Genomic DNA, 6,729 nt, shown 5'->3' with positions numbered 1-6,729 from the left:
GCTCCACAACTTGCAGTGACATTTGTTTGGTTTAATTTGTAAGGATAAAATACAAGAAAAAAAGTACTGGATGAAGTTCTGTCGAATCGACAAGATTTTGAAGCTATCTTAAAAAAAATGTTTTTGAGTGAGGTTTTCATTGCCACTAGGTTAAGAAGTATTTTTTTTTTAATGTCTTAAAAGATTGTATTGGTATATGTTGAGCATATAATATGTACAATAGGGAAAATGACAATTTTCTTCCCTAAATTATTGAAAAATTGTTTTTTTTTTTTTAAAAATTATACATGTTATCACTCTTTGTTCCCTACTTTTTTTTTTATGAGACTTTTTTGTCCTTATATTCTATTAATGTTGGGTTAAAAGAATTAGACAGTTAAGTGACTAAAAGTGCTATTTTCTTGTGATTTAAGAATTAATGAAAAATGTTTTTATCCCATAAAATATAAATGTATAGTTCAACTATTAAGTTCAACTTTTAAGTGAAACAAAATACATTTTTAATTTGATATTTAGAGCCAAATTCAAATGAAAAAGGCCGTCATATAAGCTATGACTATTGTCACGACTCACGAACAGGTACGTGTATAGAAATATCATGAATGAGGAAAAATTATAGCACCCTGGCCTCTTGATCGATCGAGCCTATCTCACAACGTCTTTCTAGTGCGATTTTACCTCTTATGTGTTGTTTGTGCTCTATTACACAAAAATTATATTTACCCAATGTACTCTCAGACAACGGTGAATATATTTTTATATTTAAAAAAGATGTAGTAAAGCGTTCTCAAAAAAAAAAAAGATGTAGTAAAGCAGTATGATGTTTAATAGTCCTATAATTACATGCCAAAAGTATAAATTTAAATAAAAGGTAAATTAATAATTCTTTTAATAAACTAATCATCATAGGACACTAGGACAGGTATATATATTAATGCTTAATTGACTTGATGTTTCCTGAGTTGGCCGTCATATATATATCTAAGAATCCATGCTTATGGGTTTAGTTATAGCCTTGATGATTAACGAACATTTCATTATCACATTCCTAACCCCATTTATTAATACATTAAACTTTATACATTTTAAGAATCTTGCAAGAAAAAAAAAATTGAATGATACAATTAGATATAGTAGGGTAAAATGGTAATTTCATTTCATATTGACAAAGTAATCACTCACATTGCAATCACATTAGGCTTGACCCACGTCGCAAAATGGGGCATTGTGGGGTCAGCCCAACACATTCTGGATGACGCGATCCAGCACGCTTTTGTAGGGGTGCTAGTACTCTCGAAAGACAGAGAATTTGTTAATTGCTTGAGGATAGGCAATTAGGCATAGTGAACAACAAGAATAATATCCATAAAAACAGCAACAAACCTATTGGCCTTCTTAGTTTGAGTCGACTAGCTATGAATGACTTCGTCTGGTTTAGCTTATTGTTAATTGCTTGATTATAGGCAATTAGGCATGTGGTTCTTTGATGACCGAGTTGTAAGGCAAGTGTAATTCAGCAACTACGTACTACTACGACAACTAGCAAATTAAACTACACACGTTTAGATCAAACAACAAAATATACCCACAAAAACCTTAGTCATTACTCATTTGAAAAGGGTTTTCAACAATGTAAAGATTATAAGAAAGATGATTATGGTGGGTAGCCATTTAACCACCAAAAAAAATCACCCTTTAAAAAAATGGCCAAGTAGTGTTTGGATTCAAATATGATTCATGAACTAAGCTAATTAAGTGAAAATGGGAATCTAGATTCATGAACTAAGATATGCCAATTTTCTTACCCTTTTGAAAGATCAGTGGTGTGGTCCAAAAACCAATCCCCAAAAACGTTACCTGCGACATCATCTAGAGACAACCAATGGAGCTATCAACTTTAGGCGTTAAAATGTAGGATATGTACAAGGTATTGGCTAACATTGTCTTTATATTATTTGTAATATGCAGGCGTATCGTGTTCACATTGTCTTCTTCTTAAGTTTTTCTTTTTAAATCATGAATAAATATATTAGTACAATTGATAATCCAATAAATATGTCTTAACAGAATTATATAAACCGTAATATATATACATAGAGGGTGGTGATCACAATTCACAGATCAAGTCAAATTTTTCCTAAAGAAATAGCCATTTTCAAACTACCTTGGATATGTTTTGAACAATATGAACCTAAATTGATTAAATGGTCCCTTCCAAGTATATAAATTAAATTAAACTATATATTAAAAGAATTTTTTTTTTCTTTTTTCTAAAGAGGGTGGTTGAGTGGGGTGAGGTGGTTACCTATGGTAGCCTTGTGTACAAAATAACGAAATAGGGCGCCGTTTTCTATGGGTTATGTTGATGATATGCTACTTACCAAAGGAATATAAAAGAATCAATTATTCAATAGGGCTATCCTAAGTGTGAATAGAATGGAATGGAAGGTAGCCCAAACCAAATATCTTTCCAAATTTAATCTTTATTTATACCTTTGCCAACAAAATTATTGGTAAAGATTGAGTTTGATTTTTACTACCAACATTGAGAATTTGGGTTTAGATTGAATTCTTTGCATATAGAAATATATAATTTAGTATTTAGAGAACTTGTCACAAAATAGTTGTCTATGAACATAACAACAACAATATATCTGATTTACAAATCAAATTATAAATGAAATAACATACCTGAAATTAGATCAGTCTAGTTATTTAAAACATCGATCAAAGAAAATGAGGGCATGAGTATTGCAATACTTAGCAACTTTTTTAGTATAACAACAGAAGAAAAGACATGGAGAATAAGAAATGTATGGATCGATGGACAATGTTGCATGGGCGAAAGAATATAATTATGAGCAGAGATGTACATTTTATTACTTAATGATGTTATTACTTAATTAAGAATAAGATGCTATGTGCATAGTCAATAATGGAATCATTGAAGGAATCTATTAGACTGATCTATAAAGCAAGATTATGCATATCCGTCTAAGAAAAGCATTGCACATTTTTTTTTTCCTTTTATTATAAGTCTTTTTATATAGTTTCTAGCCAGTGATGAAGCACATCTTTAATTAATGGAGAATCACCATGACACTATGGCTACCGTACCTTAAATATATAAAGAATGAAATGGAATCCTGCATAGTTAATGTAAAATCAAATCTTTCCAAAATCTCACTCACTCTAGAGTCTAGAGGTACCAAATTGAAGTCTTGTTTTAATTCTGTGTAATAGCGCACAAATTTCAATACAAGAGAGGTGAATTGCACTAAGAAAAATATAAGATCATGTGTGATGAATTCGACTGAAAAGGTATTGGTTAGAACTGAACTCGTAGTTTTTTTGTACAAGAATCATATTTCACTGCACCCAATCGAGTGATCGACCATCTTTTTTATGTTTAATTATGAGGTCGTTCGACCACCATTCTCGATGCTTAGTTAAGAACTTTTAGTATTTAAATTGACACGATGCTATCAATATTCGATCATTCGAAAATTGAGAGAAATTTAGGGTTTTTTTTTTTTTTTTTTAAAGACTACTGTTATTGGTGGTCAATATTTCTTACAAACTTTAGATGACCGAGAAATTTCAACCCCTCTTTTAGGGGGCCGGAAACTTTTTACAACCAATGTAATATTTTGGTGATCAAATCAGAATCTTTTTAAATTTTCACTCACATCTTTTTATTGACAAGGAAAATGTACATCTACTACTTGAGTGTATGAACTAGGTAAATCTCGCTCTAGTATAATAGCTCACAAACCACAAAGAAGAGATAAAATGTAATAGATAGATCATAGATTATATGCGAAAAATTCAACTGAAAAGATGTTGACAACTTTTTATGGCAATAACACTAGTCATCATAAGAATGTGTGGCTATCACTCTACTATCTTTAGTATTTAAATTGATGGTAGACAAATGCATTTTCTATGGTGGATCCAAGGCAATTAAGGGGTTTTAATTTCTTCCTTTTTATTTCTTTTTTTTTTATTATAAAAATACATTAACTATTGACTTTGGAATACGATTTAGTTGACTTTTAGTGTATAATATGCTCTGATTTAATCATCTGACGACATTAAAACATTAATTTTGCATTATTAAATATTTAAATCACATGAATTTCCACAGAGAGTTGCCATCATAATTAACTTGTTCATCTTGCAGAAGCAACCATTTGATGATGACTGCAACTTTTTTGACTAATCCTCGTAGATGTATATAATTAGTAAGCACACTCTTGTGAAGATTTTGAAGATATAACATTGCTAGCTACAATTGACTATTTGGGATTGAAGTAAAAAGAGTTTTGTTTTCTTTAAATAAATTAATGAATTTGAACTTATGTGCGACAGTATATGTTATTTCTGTAGCAGTGTAAGTTGTTCATAGTTGACCAATTCAAATTAAGAAAAATTAATAAGCAACTCCCACAAAGAGTCGAACTTTAGACCTTGTGATTACCAAACGTATTATTAGGTCCTCAATTATATATGGTTGTTGTATAAATTATTCTCTCAATTATTTGCGATGCAAATTAAGTCATTCAATTATTATCAAAGTGACAAATTTAGTCCATCAAATATTACTTTGTTAAGTGGCATGCTAGTAAGGGATTTAGTACTTGAAGGATCATACCTATGCCACCACTTTGATAATATTCTAATAATTAAGAATAGAAAATTATTTTTTCTTTTGAATAGTGGAGCTTGAGATACCAATAGCTATCAAAGAAATGCAGATCGAGTAGATAACACATTATTCTCGCACCTGAAAGTCAAAGTTTCGATTATTGCCAATGCGTTAACTTATAAATTTCCTCAGTTCTCCAATAAAGAATAAAAGATGGTAACACTATTACTCCCCTACCAAGTTGTCCCCTCTTTAATTACTAGCACCAAATTGGAAAAGATTTTGATAGAAATTATTGTTAGTTGTTACAATGCGTTGACATTGTCTATACAATTAATGAAAATTGGAAATAAATGTAGGAAATGGATAGGTGGAGATATTTGAGTACATTTTTTACTTGACTCGGCAATATATACAATGCGTTATAATTAATTAAGAATTAATATGTGCGATTAAAAATTATCAATTACATTATCTTTAAATAAATAAATAAATGAAAAGACTAAACTATCTTTATACGTTGAGATTAAAATATTACAATGTAGAATCATATAGTCGATCAATAATTGCACAATGAATAATACAATGAGAAGAGCTAGGAATATAATGGACCAAGAGAAAATAAAAGAGAAATAATTAGATGATTGTGGTACCATGATATTATTATTATTTTTTGGGTTTTTTGGTGGTACTATGATTTGTTTTGAGGTGTGTTAGTTTGACCAGAAAACCAACTATGTTTGTCCCTTTGGTGGGTTTTAGTCAAAATCAAAGCATGGCTTGGAAGGGAGCCGCGGTCACGGCACGCCAACCATGACTCTTCATTTGTAGGGCCACTTGACCTCTTCTCTAGTCCTCAACACCCCCCCCCCCCTCTCCTCTTTCCTTAATGTACTACCCTAAGACAATGCCATCGAGAGCTACCTGTCGAATGGGGTTCAATTGAAACTCGGTGAATAAGTCTTATCATAAGTGTCAGTGTAAATATCAAAAAGAAAAAAAAAAAAAACATCGAATTTTCAACCCCAAAGGTTTTCCACGCTTTAGCCACACCGCCAATAATGGTAACTGAACTGAACACAGAGGCTAGACCTCTTACTGCGCACAAGAGGCCCCTTCACTTTGAGAAGTTGCTCTCACATTGTCGCTATTGAGACTCGATTGCTTATCTTTGTTCTCAAACTTTCTGTGATCAATTGAGCTGCCCATATAGACACCTAAACGGTAATTATTCACTTAATTTGTGAGTGATATTACAAGAATTTTGACATTTTGTGACACTCTAAAATTTCGTCACAAATAATATCTTTCTGTGACAAAAATAACCAGTTGACTCTCTTGTTTATGATAATTTATTATTGTTATTTTGTTTTGAGTCACATACGGAGCAATAATTGTGACAATTAAGTATTTGATATAATTAAATTGTATCCACTAATAGAATAATAGTGTGACAAATTAAGTTCACTATTTAATTTCACTAAATGTTTATGCATTTTTTTTGCCACAGTAATATAATCTTGATGGGAACAAATATAATTGTGACAAAATGATCTCAAATCATGGAATGTACCACAACCGTCTCAAATTCTTTAAAATGGTTGTACATTGGTGCTAATAATGAAACAAATTCATACTACTTTCCTCAATAGGACTCAAATTTACACTCAAACATTGCAACAACTGACCGCCTAACAACATTAAAACAAACTGTTACTTTTACTATAGATTAATATAACCAACCAGTTACATTGTGACTCGGTACATATATTTCATTTCTTAAACTTAGGTATAGTAGGTTTTAACAAGGACACCATAGGTAGGTTTTTAACAAGGACAACATAGAAAGCAAAGGAGAATGGTATGATGAAATGAGATAGTGTTTGGCGTGTGGGGTTGAGTTGTAGTGCTGCGTTTTTTGTGGGAAATTGGCCTTCACTTTCACAATTTTCACACAAGTGGTTGACTCTACAATTCTGGCTTTCATTCATTCTTTTCCATTAGCACCCATGGCCACTGCGTGGGGTCCACACATCCCAACCCCCCCCCCCCCCCCCCCCCCCCCCCCCCCCCCCCCCCCC

Source organism: Ipomoea triloba, chromosome 8 (genome assembly GCF_003576645.1).
Source record: "Ipomoea triloba cultivar NCNSP0323 chromosome 8, ASM357664v1".
Lineage (NCBI taxonomy): Eukaryota > Viridiplantae > Streptophyta > Magnoliopsida > Solanales > Convolvulaceae > Ipomoea > Ipomoea triloba.
The sequence above is the reverse complement of the archived record's forward strand: the minus strand, read 5'-3'. Positions refer to the sequence as shown.